Consider the following 15,483-nt stretch of genomic DNA (forward strand, 5'->3'; position numbering starts at 1 on the left):
AGTTAGTAGCTAATGCAGCTAAAGCTGTATCCAAGGATAGTGTGTCATTAATGTATAGACATGCCATGACGGATGTTCTTAAGTGTCAGGGCTAGTTGATACTGGATAGCTTTGACTTAAATGCCGCAATGCTCATCATGGTTACTCCATCCAGGTAATTGCGGTGTCCGAAACTTATATGAGAAGGTACTGAATAGTATGCATCTTCAAGGTTGATGTCTACCATAAAGTATCCTTGGTTCCATGGTAGTAGTTACAAATCCCATGAATGGGTATACCTGGTGAAATACTCAAGTGGTTTATCAATGATGGTGCGACATTCACCATCGCGGGAGGGTAGACCCCTTGGGGTGCTTGCTAAATTGGTGGCAAGATATAGTATATAACTACCAAAGTGATAGCTTCCTAACCAGGTGTGATTCAACCACCCCTTGTTAGTACAACCCTTCACCTTTATGTGATGGTAGGAACCATACTTATCTGTCTTTATTGCTGTTTTCTTTGGTTTCTGGTTCCTTATTCTTGTAGGGATGATGTTTGTTGGGGGGTGGCACATTTTCCCTGGGGCCTGCTCTGGGCCGTGGCCTAAAACCTACGGGTTTGGCATGCAGGCCCCGAGCTTTCACCAGTACCTTGAGGTAGACGCCGCTGGTGGACGCGGAGAGGTACTGCTGTCTGGTATTCTGTGTGGTGCTCATTCCAGACTCTGCCCTCTTGTGCCGAATAGTTTGAACACTTCGTCCAGTTTTTTAGGACTGGTTTGGTAAATGCCAGGTAGCAGGATCTGTGCTTGTGAGGTCGGCATTCTCATAATCCTGTTAATTTTTTAGATTGAGGGCAGGTTTGTGACTTCACTAGAGAAGTTATGGGGTATACCGTTGAACATTAGGGTCAGGTGTTTTGCCATACTACCCTGCCCTTCTGGAATGAGCAGGTGGACATGATAGCCGACGTCAGGTATCAAATGCATTTTTTTAAAAACATTTAGGTTAAATGCGCTGCTCAATGTATCCCCCAATAATGGCGGGCACTTTGAGTAAATGCAATTTAGGGGAGGCGTGATAAATCCAACGCCTCATGGCTACCTGTCTTGGAGAGATTTTTTGGAAAAGACAGGTAGTAGGCTGGCCATCAGTTGAAACTGAAGCCATTTCGCTCTTGGTGAAACCACATAGCGGCCACACCCAGCAGCTCTTCCTGATCCTGTACCTCAAGCATACTCCCGATGTTGTTCAGCCAGTGCCCCTCTTCTTGACGAGCCCAGCTCTGGTCGCCAAAGCTGTCCTCATATGAGGAAGAAGCAATGGCCAGTGCATGAGGCACTGTGGAGGGAGTGCCTGAACTCCCTCTGCGAAACTGCTCCCCATAAGCAAGTCTCGCTGGAGCTTATGCTCCACGAGCCGCTCCATGTGGCTCAGGTGGCTGTCTCTGCCCTAAACGGGCGGTGAGACGTCCCCGTCCAACGAATCGGAACCACCGGCCGGATTGTTGACATCCAGTCCGCTGCTCAGGCGCTAGTGGAACTGGGCTCGGCTCGGTGTCGGGGATGGCGGAGCGCCGGGTTGGCGGTCCTACCGCCCTCTGTCCCCCTGTGATGAGACGCCTGTCTGCTGGAGCCGAGCTGGGGACAGGTTTCTTGGAGAGTCTTGTTCTGGTCTTTCTTCTTGGCTGTTGGAACAAGCAAAGAACTCTCCTTTGCCAGTTAAACCAACCTCAGAGTAGACTTACCTGATGGTCCATTCTTTAGCGGGAGCGCCTGACTCCCATGTTTTCTGGACTGGAACCCGGCATAGCTCCCTGTCTGTGGACCGCAGCGTGTGCGGTCCTGGTGGCATCTTTCCCCCCTTCCACGAACGGAACACTCCTTCCCCGGAGTCCAACGGGGGTCACTTGCGTCCGGACTGACAGTGGTGCAGCTCTCTGTCCGTGGACCGCAGCGTGTGCGGTCCCGGTGGCGTCTCTCTCCCCTTCCGTGAAACGGAACACTCCTTCCCCGGAGTCCAAAGGCGGGCCACTTCTTCTGCTGCTTTGCTCCTCCTGGAGCAACAAACAGACGCGAGTCGCTGTTGACCTGAAGGTAAGACTTACCTAGCTTCCTTTCAGGGTTGTAGCAGGAGAGCCTAACTCCCACCTGCCGCTGTTGCCTGCTGAAACGTAATGCCGCGCATGTGTGCTTGGGCGGGTTCTTCTTCACGTAGTCACTCACGTGACTCCAAAGTAAAATTGAAGAATTCAATGTTCATTCCAATGGGTTGGATGATGAGGGGGAACTTTACTCAGAGAGTGGTAGCTGTGTGGAATGAGATTCCAGTGGAAATGGTGGAGGCAGGTTTGATTTTATCATTTAAAATTAAATTGGATAGGTATATGGACAGGAAAGGAATGGAGGGTTATGGTCTGAGGGCAGGTAGATGGGACTAGGTGAGAGTAAGTGTTTCGGCACGGACTAGAAGGGCCGAGATGGCCTGTTTCCGTGCTGTAATTGTTATATGATGAGGGATGAGCCGACTACAGACCCTCCAACACCACCCCCACATCCAGCGACGCCTCCTTCCTTGAGGAGCTTAACCACTTCTATGGCCGCTTCGACAGGGACAATCTAGAGACAGCCATCAAGGCTGTGCTACCTGCCGATCACCAACCCCTCACACTCACCCCCTACGACGTGTACGTGGCACTGAGTAGGACTAATGCACGTAAGGCTGCTGGCCCTGACGGCATCCCCGGGCGCGTGCTCAGGGCCTGTGCTGCGCAGCTGACAGACGTCTGGACTGACATCTTCAACCTGTCACTTGCCAAGCAGTTGCCTTAAAAACCACCTCCATCATGCCGGTGCCAAAACACTCCACTGCGGCAAGCCTCAACGACTTCCGCCCAGTTGCACTTACCCCCATCATCACCAAGTGCTTCGAGAGGCTTGTCCTGGCACACCTCAAAGGCTGCCTACCCCCCACACTGGATCCCTATCAGTTTGCCTACCGCAAGAACAGGATTACGGAGGATGCCATCTCAACGCACTTCACTCCGCCCTCTCCCACCTCGACAACAGAGACACTTACGTAAGAATGCTGTTCATTGATTACAGCTCAGCATTCAACACCATTATACCATCAAAACTGATCACCAAACTCGGTAACCTGGGCGTCTAGGGGCGGCACGCACACCCCCATCCACATCAACGGGACGGAGGTGGAACGTGTTTCTAGCTTCAGGTTCCTCGGGGTCAACATCTCCGATGACCTCTCTTGGACCCACAATACCTCAACTCTGGTCAAGAAGGCTCACCACCGTCTCTTCTTCCTGAGGAGACTGAAGAAGGCCCATCTGTCTCCTCAGATCCTGGTGAACATCTACTGCTGCACCATCGAGAACATCTTTACCAACTGTATCACAGTATGGTATGGCAATTGCTCTATCTCTGACCGGAAAGCACTACAGAGGGTAGTGAAAATTGCCCAACGCATCACCGTTTCCTCGCTCCCCTCCATTGGGTCTGTCCAAAGCAAGCGCTGTCTGCGAAGGGCGCTCAGCATCGCCAAGGACTGCTCTCACCCCAACCATGGACTGTTTACCCTCCTACCATCCGGGAGGTGCTACAGGTCTCTCCGTTGCCGGACCAGCAGGTCCAGGAACAGCCTCTTCCCTGCGGCTGTCACTCTACTCAACAATGTACCTTGGTGACTGCCAATCACCCCCCCCCTCCGGACACTCCTCCCACAGGAAAAACACTATGACTGTATGCATGTAAGTAGATTTATTTATTGAAATCATATTCTATGTCGCTCTTCCAGGGAGATGCTAACTGCATTTCGTTGTCTCTGTACTGTACACTGACAATGACAATTAAAGTTGAATCTGAATCTGATATGGTTATATGGTTAATATGAGGTGATGTTCATGCAGTCTGTGTGTGGTATCACTCTGGCAATGGCTTTTATGTATATGAAAGCAGTGCCTGTAACTTGGCAAATCAGTCACAAAGCAATGTTTTCCTCAGAACCTATCACTGATTCTTCTCCAAAACAGAATACAATGCAACCATTTTTAGTCGAGTCGCGATGGACCAGACAATTGACTGTGCACTTCCTGGTGAGATTCATGTCAAATTATATTGTTCCTGTTTGCCTGCAGACTCTTTCATGCTACTGAATGCACTCTATTTTCACACAGAGAGTGGTGAATCTGTGGAATTCTCTGCCACAGAAGGTAGTTGAAGCCAGTTCATTGGCTATATTTAAGAGGGAGTTAGATGTGGCCCTTGGGGCTAAGGGGATCAGGGGGTATGGAGAGAAGGCAGGTACAGGATACTGAGTAGGATGAGCAACCATGATCATATTGAATGGCGGTGCAGGCTCGAAGGGCCGAATGGCCTACTCCTCCACCTAATTTCTATGTTTCTATGTTTTTATTAATTAAGTCTTTTACCCAGGTCAGGGAATCAAGAATCAGAGGACATACATTTAAGGTGAGAATGGAAAGATTTAATAGGAACTTGAGGGGCATAGCAGTGGCCAAAAAGAGTAAGATGACATGCACTGTTGACTACCAACCGGTGGAACTAACATCAGTGTTGATAAAGTGCTTTGAGATGTTGTTTATGGTGCATATCAACTCCTACCTCAGCAAAACCCTGGATTCACTACAATGTGCCGACCGTCTCAATAGATCAACAGGGGATGCGATCTCGCTGGCTGTGCACTCTGCACTGGATCACTTGGACAATACAAACACATATGTCAGGTTGTTATTCATGGACTACAGCTTGGCGTTCAACACCATCAACCCCTCCAAACGTGTTTCCAAGCTCAGGGATCTGGGTCTCTGTGCATCCCTTTGCAACTTCCTCAACAAATGAATGCAATCGGTATAGACAATAGACAATAGGTGCAGGAGCAGGCCATTCAGCCATTCAATGTGAGCATGGCTGATCATCCCCAATCAGTACCCCGTTCCTGCCTTCTCCCCATATCCCCTGACTCCGCTATCTTTAACAGCAACTATACTTCCTCCTCGATAACCATCAGCGCAAGAGCACATCTAGGCTGTGTGTACACCGCCCTGCTCTACTCACTCTATACCCATGCCTGTGTATCTGGACTGTAACTAGATAACCACTTGCCTCTTCCACCATGACCTGCATCCTTCATGCCTCTGGTATTGAATGATCTACTGGTTTTCCATGGAACCTGCCTGTGTTGTCCATGGAACTTGTGTAAGAAGGAACTGCAGATGTTGGTTTACATCGAAGGTAGATATAAAATGTGGGTGAGGCAGCATCTCTGGAGACAGGGTCTTTGGGTCGAGACAGTCTGAAGATGGGTCTCAACCCGAAACGTCGCCTATTCCTTTTCTCCAGAGATGCTGCCTTACCTGCTGAGTTACTCCAGCATTTTGTGTCCATGGAACTTATCTGTGAAGAAGTCCTCACCACCATTACAATTTCTGCAGGTTTCTTTGCGGTTTGCTTCTACGAATTGTGCAGCGACTGAGAATGATTCGCTTTTTTAAGCACCATCTCTGAATTGGTGCATATCCTGCAGGTTTAAAGGAGATGTGTGGATCAAGATTTTTTTTACAAAGAATCTTTTTAGCATAGAAAATAAGTGCAGGAGGAGGCCATTTGGCCCTTCGAGCCAGCACTGCCATTCAATATGCCTGATCATCCACAATCAGTAACCCGTGCCTGCCTTCTCCCCATATCACTTGATTCCGCTAGCCCCAAGAGCTCTATCTAACTCTCTTGAAGACTTTCAGCGAATTGGCCTCCATTGCCTTCTGTGGCAGAGAATTCCACAAATTCACAACTCTCTGATTGAAAAAGTTTTATACCTCATCTCAGTTTTAAATAGCCTCCCCTTTATTCTTAGACTGTGTCCCCTGGTTCTGGACTCTCCCAGTGGTGGGTGCCTGGAACTCATTGCCAGAGGTGGTGATGGAGGCAGATATGATAGTGGCAATGAAGGTGTTTTATATGGGCACATGGATATGCAGAGAATGGAGGGATATGAATCATGTGCAGGCAGATGAGATTAATTATCATGCCATGTTATCATTTCCGGTACAGATATTGTGGGCCAAAGAGTTTTCCTACGCTGTACTTTTCCATGTTTTATGTTCCATGCTTTCTCAACCATTAAGATTAGTTGGTTGGATACAATAAAACTCGCATAACCCGGCACGCTTGGGACTTTGGTGATGCCAGACCTGCAGGGTTTCTGGACGATTAGATGTTCATACTAAACTCACCATTATTTCACAATTTGTACATGTTAGACAGTAGCATGGGCCACTTTCCAGTCAACATGGGAGGAGGAAATATACAAGCGCTCTGGACAGATGTTTCAGTCCTACCTCAGGTCCCGCCATACACCCAACCTATTTCCTATGTTTCTATGTTTCTATGTTTCTATGTTTCTAACCCACAGTACAGACTCCAGCCCCTGTCGTACTCTGGACCCTACCTCTGGCTACACACCCTCTTGCTCTCTGGACCCCAGTTCACTGCCTGGACTGCTGAGTGAGACAGTGGCCAGATCATCTGAACAACTGCAGTTCTACGAATTCATCTAGGTGTGCTTCTGCTCCCTGTCTACAAACCAAAACATTGTGAGGGGAATGGGGAGTGCAGGGGAGAGATAAGTTTTTTTGCCTTCCATCACAGCGAGGAGGAGATGCGCTGTGATGGATGTCTGTGTAAATTGTGTTGTGTCTTGGGTCTTTTTTTTTCATGTGTGTATGACTGCAGAAACAACATTTCATTTGAGCCTCTATGAGGTTCAAGTGACAAATAAATTGTATTGTGATTGTGATTGTTGTGTGAAAACTGACGCATCGAGATCCAATACAGAAAGTTGTTCAGCGCTGGCCGGCGGATACCAATGACTTCCTACGCTAATGCTTTGAGTCCACATTCAGGGAGTCTGTGGGCAACCTGAATGAGTAGACCACTGCCGTGACTGACTTCATCAGCAAGTGTGTAGAGGAGTGTGTACCAGAGAACACAATCCGAGTGTTCCCCAATGAGAAACCATGGAGGTACTTTTCCCAGGAGGACAAGACCACTGCGTACAAGTCAAACAATCCCAAGCAGAACAAGAAAGCTCATTACAATCTTCACAAGGCCATCAGGGATGCCAAGACAATACCAGGTCAAATTGGACATCCCAGTGTAATGACTTAAAGGGCTTTCTCAAGGTGCGACCTGAAGCAAGACTTAACAAGAGTTTAACATTGTGGGAACCTTCTGCGATAGCAGTACGGCATTCGTGGACCACTGAGGACCTCCGTGGCGCTAACGGCAGGTAGTCGTGTAACTTTGTAAGGTCGGGAGAAAATTCAAACATTTTTGAATTTCTCCAAGAGTGACGAGCAGTGTTGCAACATTGTATGAACGCAGATGCCAGTGCGATATCCGTGCGATATCCGTAATGACTCTTGCGGGTACCGTGGGAACTCCTGCGAACGGTAAACCCGGAAGCTTGACAGAGGGACATAAGGTGAGTAAAAAAGGTGTTCTCAATATCGCCAATGGACCATGTGTCCATCGAGGACGTCCCACCTAATTGTCATTGTTTGAGAATCTTTTTCACAGTAAGACTTGCAGAGATGCCTCTCAGAAAAGCGCAAAGAAAGGGGTCAAAGAAAGTCAGAAAGTTTTTAGCCATGCAGGTAAATGAGGAGGAGACTCAGCAAGAGAGACAGGTGGAGAGGCAAGAGGAGATGCCAGAGATACCACTGCCTGTGGGCTCCTTGGAGCAGGGAGAGGGTGATCAAGGTGGATTTGAGATTGCCTCCCCAGTAGCTGTTGCCTCCCCAATATCCTCAGCAGACGATAACATAAAGGTAAGATGGCAGAAGGTAAGGCCATATAACTTCAACAGGGAACAAGAGGGGGAACTGATGGAGTGGTACCAATGCAATGAGATTCTCTATGACAAATCCAGAGAGGATTATAGAAATAGGGAGTGAAAGTGCAACCTGCTGGAGATGAAGGCTGCGGAGTATCCCGGGTGCTCATGTGAGTATCTATAACAATATATTAGTTTATGTACAGGGGAACAATTTAATGTTATCCATGATTTAAAAACATACAATGCTACAGATGTAAAAGTGCTGTTTTTGCAGTTACCTTTAATTTATCTTATAAGTCTGTCTGTTCCCTGCAGCTGCAATGTAAAAGTAGTGGCAGACAGACAGACAATGAAAATAACAACCAGCCTGTACTCGAACCAACTTTGTATAGGCATGTCTGCAAATGAGCCAATTCTACGAACGGAGGATATTTATATAGTGTGTGAAAAAAAGTGACATCATTTGTGCCACGTGATTAACTACACTACAGTCCACGATGGTCATTCACGATTAACGGGAAAGATCGGGAGACGGACATGTCACTCGCACAAATGACAGAATTGCCGACTACCGTGGGAACTCTTTATCTACCCCCCCCCTTATATCGTGCGGAACTCGTGCTGGACCACGACCACTTTACTCTGGTGACATCTTGCGTCAGGTCGCACCATGAGAACCGGCCCCTGTAGACTGTGCAAGGCCTGAATACTATAACTGGCTGCAAAGCAAAGTCAGCCAGCATCGCTGGGGATAATGCAGACCTCACTGATGAATGTAAGGCATTCCAGGCTCATTTTGAGCAGAAGGGTGATGACATCCATCCCATCAGTGTGCCTTTTCTCAGGGTCACTGTTACAGAAGTTAGATCATCCTCCCTGAGGGTTAACCCTCAACCATGAACAGAGCCCCTGGTCGTGTCCTTAGGATCTGTGCAGACCAACTAGCTGGAGTGTTCACAGATATCTTTAATATCTCCCTCCTCAGGTTATGAGGTACCCGCCTGAATTAAGAAGGCTACTATCATCCCGTTGCCTATGTATAGCAAGACCTCATGCCTTAATGACTACCGTCCAGTGGCATTGATATCCAACATCATGACGTGCTTTGAGAGGCTGGTTATGGAACATATGGAACATCATCCAATCTACCAAGCAGCCTTGATCCACTGAAGCTCGCCTACTGCCACAACAAGTCCATGGTTGATGCCATCTCCCTGGTCTTACACTCATCCCTGGGACACCTGGATAAGAGAAATACCTACATCAGACACCTATTCTATAGACTACAGGTCTGCTTTCAATACTATTTCTTATCCCAGCTCATCTCCAAACTCATGGAACTTACAGTCAGCAGTCTTCTTGGCAACTGGTTCCTCGACTTCCTGACCCCAGACCACAATCAGTGAGGATAGGGGACAAATCATCCTCTACGATAATCCTCAGGGACCCACAGGGATGTGTTCTCAGCCCCTTCTTTCCTCCTTATACACTCATGACTGTACAAACACAACTCAAGTTACAAATCTGTCGCTAAGACCGCCGTAGTGGGTCAGATATCAAACAATGAAGATACGGAGTAAAGGAGGTGTTTGAGATCCTCGTAACCTGGTCTAAGGCAACAACCTCCTCCTCAATGTCAGCACGTCAATGGAGATGGTGATTGAGTTCAGGAAGAATACCAGAATGCCACCAGAATAATCAAGGAGACATCTCACCCCAATCACCCTCTCGTCTCCCCTCTCCCGTCAGGCAAGATGTAAAGATGTATGAAAACGCACACCTCCAGAATCAGGGACAGTTTCTTCCCAGCTGTTATCAGGCAATTGAACCATCCTGTCACCAACTAGTGAGTGGCCCTGACCTCCCATCTATCTCATTGGCGACCTTCAAACTATCTTTAATTGGATTGTACTGGACTTTATCTTGCACTAGACATTATTCCCATTAACCTGTATCTGTACACTGTGGACGGCTTGATTGTAATCATGATGAATGGATAGTAGGCAACAAAAAAGCTTTTGACTGTACCTCAGTAATAATAAACCAACTAGACTAGCTAGACTAACTAAACTAAGCTAATTATCTAACCCACAAAATGCAGATTAATGGGCCTGTCCCACTTAGGTGATTTTTCAGGTGACTGCCAGCGACTGTCAATTGGGGAGCGTTGTCTGAGTGAAATTCACACGGTGCAAAGCCAATGTGATACAGACACGCACCACGATGAACAGGAAGGTTGGCGCTGTAATTAAAATGGTGAAAGCACAATGCACGGAAAGGGTCACTTAAGTCCTTTAAAAGAGGAGGGAGGAGGGGGTAGAGGGGGGAGAAGGAGTGGAGACAACTTTTAAGAAACCAGAGATACACGGCTGTGAAGCTCGGCGGACATTAACATTACCGGTTGGTTATCCTCAGTTCTGAAAACTACTGCTTACGTTTATTTTTCCCAATGACCCAATGAAATTCACCGGTCAGTACCAGCTACAACCTATGAGAACCTACGACAACCTTCAACCTCCTGGCAACCCACTTCCACTGCACCTACGGCACGAGAATTCTCGTTACTCTCCATGGCAGCTTCATTCTGGTCGCTGCTAATTATTCAACATGTTGAAAAATTTGTGGTGACCATAATGAGACCGCAACTAGTTCCCAGAATGCGGGAACTCCTCATACCCATGAAGGCGACTCCCCGGCAACCACCCGCGAACATGTGGCGACTGCGTAGTCTCCTGCAGTTGCCTAAAAACTCCCCTAAGTGGGACAGACCCATTGTCGGCATTGGAATCTTAAACTGAAGTGATTTAGACAATGCATCTTTCAGCAGCCGTCCTTACCCTGACCACATTTCCACCTATGTCTGCCTCCTGGTTGCTTGTGTCAAATATGTAGATCTCAAACGCTTCTGTTTAGTTTTCTTGTTTAGTTTAGTTTATTGTCATGTGCACCAAGATAAAGTGAAAAGCTTTTGTTGTGTGCTAACCAGTCAGCAGAAAGGCGATGCATGATTACAATCGAGCTGTCCACAGTGTACAGATACATGATAAAGGGAGTAACATTTAGTGGAAAATAAAGTCCAGTAAAGTCAGATTTGAGATAGTCCGAGGTTCTCCGATGAGGCAGATAGTAGCTCAGGATCGCACTCTAGTTGTTGATGGAATGGCTCAGTTGCCCGATAACTGCTGGGGGAAAAACTGCCCCTGAATCTGGAGGTGTGTGTTTTCACACTTCTGCCCCTCTTGCCTGATGGGAGAGGGGAGGAGTGATGGGGGTGCGACTCGTCCTTGATTATGCTGGTGGCCTTGCCGAGGCAGCATGAGGTATAGATGGAGTCGATAGAAGTGAGGTTGGACTGTGAGATGGTCTGGGCTGCGTTCACCACTACAGTATCTGCCTCCTCTATAGTCCCTGGCAGTGGGTTCCATGCACCCATCAATCTCTGTGTAAAGAACTTGCCCCACACACCTTTAACCTTCGCCACTCCCACTTCAAGCTACGCCCAATAGTATTTGACATTTCCACCCTAGGAAAAAGGTCTTGACTGTCTACCATATCAAAGCTTCTCATAAAAAAAAATTATAAAACTAAATAAAGAACTTAAAGAATCCTTCTAAATCAATCCAACTGCAGTCTGTTAATCCTGCTAATCCCTCAAATAGGAAAATTCCATATTCACCACTGTATACACGCTTTAATGTGGCCGAAACATTGGCAGATAAATAGCAGAGGCAGGATTACCAACAAGGTAGGCCATACCCAATATAGTGATATTTTTAAATAATGGCGGTGGTTAGAACAACAATGTTTCATGCTCCTGTATCAAGGGTCATATCACGTGACATGCTGTGACTTTGACATTTCTTTTAGAGCACTGCCAGAAGAATTACCACACTGTCGAATTTTGACATATGCACCATAAAAAGCTGTCTGGCTACACTACAGCTTGGTTTGGGAACAGCTCTGCTCAAGACTGCAAGAAATTGCAGAGTTGTGGTGGCTCAGTCCATCCCACTGCTAAAACAATTCCTACCATTGACTCCAACTACACTTTACGCTGCTTCGGAAAAGAAGCCAACCCAATCAATGAAAAAGAGACAAAATTCTGCAGTAACTCAGCGGGTCAGGCAACATCCCAAGAGAACATGGGCCGGTTGACAATTTCCAAACCAAAACATCGCCTATCCATTTTCTCCAAGGATGATGCCTTGCCCGCTGAGTTACTCCAGCTCTTTATTTCTTAGTACTGTAAACCAACAACTTCCATCATGATACAAAATCATGAGAGGAATAGATTGGGTACACACACAGAGCCTCTTGCCCAGAGTAGAGGTATCGAGAGCCAGAGGGAATAGGGAATGAGCTCCCAGTGGAAGTGGTGGAGGCAGGTTCATTGGTATAATTTAAAAATAAATTGGATAGGCATATGGATGAGTAGGGAATGGAGGGTTATGGTACGAGTGCAGGCAGGTGGGACTAAGGGGAAAAAAATTTGTTCGGCACGGACTTGTAGGGCCGAGATGGCCTGTTTCCGTGCTGTAATTGTTATATGGTTATATGGTTTAAGGCAAGGGGGGGGAAAGATTTAATAGGAACCTGTGGCAGAACATTTTCACACAAAGGGTGGTGGGTGAATGGAACGAGCTGCCAGAGGAAGTAACCATATAACCATATAACAATTACAGCACGGAAACAGGCCATCTCAGCCCTACAAGTCCGTGCCAAACCGTTATTTTCCCCTAGTCCTGCACTCAGACCATAACCCAAGGTAGTTGAGGCTGGGACTATTACACTTAAGAAATATTTAGTCAGGTACATGGATAGGACAGGTTTAGAGGGATATGGGCCAAACACTGGCAGGTGGGACTACCGTTGATGGAACATGTTGGTTGGTGTGGGCATTTTTGGCTGAAGGGCCTGTTTCAATGCTGTAAGACTCTATGACTCTATCTGTAGTTCCTTGTTTCAACATGATCAAAAACTTGTCCCTCACCAGTAATTCGTTCTCCTCCCTGTTGCCATCCACAAGAAGGTACAGAAGCTTGAAAGGACGCACTACCAGACTCGGGAACAGTTTCTTCTCCTCTGTCACTCAAATACACCTGGACCATTTCCGACACTTCCCTACCATTCTTTGACCTCACTATCTCCATCGTAGGTGATAAACTTCTGACCGACATCCACCATAAACCTACTGACTCCCATGGCTATCTGGACTACACTTCTTCCCACCCTGCTTCCTGTAAGGACTCCATCCCCTACTCCCAATTCCTCCATCTACGCCGCATCTGCTCTCAGGATGAGGCGTTCCACACCAGGGCATCTGAAATGTCCTCATTCTTCAGGGAACAGGGGTTCCCCTCCTCCACCATTGATGAGGCTCGCACCAGGGTCTCTTCCATACCCCGCAACACTGCTCTCTCTCCCCATCCCCGCACTCTCAACAAGGGCAGAGTCCCCCTAGTCCTCACCTTTCACCCCACCAGCCGTCACATACAAAAAGTAATCCTCCGTCAGTTTCGCCACCTCCAACGTGACCCCACCACTCGCCACATCTACCATCTCCCCCCATATCTGCCTTCCGCAAAGACCACTCCCTCCATAACTCCCTTGTCAATTCTTCCCTTCCCTCCCGTACCACCCCCTCTCCTGGCACTTTCCGTTGCAACCGCAACAAATGCAACATTTGTGCCTTTACCTTCCACCTCGACTCCATTCAAGGACCCAAGCAGTCGTTCCAGGTGCGACAGAGGTTTACCTGCATCTCCTCCAACCTCATCTATTGCATCCGCTGCTCTAGATGTCAGCTCATCTACAGCGGTGAGACTAAGCGGAGGCTGGGCGATCGTTTCGCCGAACACCTCCGCTCGGTCCGCAAGAACCTACCAGACCTCCCGGTGGCTCAGCACTTCAACTCCTCCCATTCCCCATCCGACCTCTCTGTCCTGGGTCTCCTCCATGGCCAGAGTGAGCAACACCAGAAATTGGAGGAAAAGCACCTCATATTATAGAAACATAGAAACATAGAAAATAGGTGCAGGAGTAGGCCAATCAATATGATCATGGCTGATCATCCAACTCGGTATCCTGTACCTGCCTTCTCTCCATACCCCCTGATCTCTTTAGCCACAAGGGCCACATCTAACTCCCTCTTAAATATAGCCAATGAACTGGCCTCAACTACCTTTTGTGGGAGAGAATTCCAGAGATTCACCACTCTCTATGTGAAAAAAGTTTTCCTCATCTCGGTCCTAAAAGATTTCCCCTTTATCCTTAAACTGTGACCCCTTGTCCTGGACTTCCCCAACATCAGGAACAATCTTCCTGCATCTAGCCTGTCCAACCCCTTAAGAATTTTGGGGAGTCTGCATCCTGTGGGCATGAACATTGAATTCTCCCAATTTTTTTAGCCCTTGCTGTCTCCTCCCCTTCCTCAACCCTCGGGCTCCTCCTCCTCCTTTTTCCCCCATCAGTCTGAAGAAGGGTTTATGCTCGAAACGTTGTCTATTTATTTCGCTCCATAGATGCTGCTGCACCCGCTGAGTTTCTCCAGCATTTTTGTGTGCCTTCGATTTTCCAGCATCTGCAGTTCCTTCTTAAACTCTTCTCCTCTGTTGTCAGCTTTCAGTATAGCCTTCATAAGCGACAGTACTGTTTGATTAATCTCCATCCCATCGTGACCATCGGACCATTGTGGCGCTACAATGCTGACAACTGTATTCTGCACTCAGTATGCACTTTGCTCTATCCACTGAACTTGAATTTGGCTTGATTATATTTACAGCAGGAGAATGGGTTGAGAGGGAAAGATAGACCGGCCATGATTGAATGGTGGAGCAGACTTGATGGGCCGAATGGTCTAATTCAGCCATAAGTTCTGTAACATGAACTTAGGTATAGTATATCTGATCGGTTTGGATAATGTACAGAACCAAGCTTTTCACTTTCTCAGTACATGTGACAATAATAAACCTAAACCTGGCGTGCAATGTTCTAAGAAGATCCTAAAGTTGGGCATTTCTAGGGCCTTTGTAATTTCATGTCCCTTCCGCGGCCTGGGATCACACACAAACAATGTGTCCCGTAACTTCAATGCGTGGCCACGCCTCCCACTTCTCTCCAACACACTCAGCACCTTTACATTTCCATCAGCTACCACTATCCCAGTTCTCTCCTTCACTAACTGTATAGCCGTATGACTTTATCACGCTATATGTCGTGTGCAATGGTCATTCAGTTCAGCCAATACTTTGGGCCTTGGGCACATAGAGGTTTGCAACCGCATAAAGAAAGAAAGAAAGCAGTGATGAAGCACGGTGTATTTACTCCAAAGCACACCTGTGACTAGGACACCAGGTATAACACTTCCCCTGCAAAGTGGATTAGCTCTGTGTGAGTAACAGTACATGATTGTATCTCACATGTGCCTGTGCATGAGGAACGTTCAGCCTGAGTTTCATAGGAAACTAAGAGTGTTACCCGATTTGCATGGCTGTTATTTGCTATGCCCCATCACTCCAGGTAGCCATATATAACATGGGGCAGTAAATTTTGCTATTAATTTCCCTATAAATTCCCAACAAATTTGTTGGGAGTGGTATATAATAGGTGTGTCTATAGAGACCCATGAATATTA

The sequence above is a fragment of the Leucoraja erinacea genome, chromosome 12 (assembly GCF_028641065.1).
Source record: "Leucoraja erinacea ecotype New England chromosome 12, Leri_hhj_1, whole genome shotgun sequence".
Lineage (NCBI taxonomy): Eukaryota > Metazoa > Chordata > Chondrichthyes > Rajiformes > Rajidae > Leucoraja > Leucoraja erinaceus.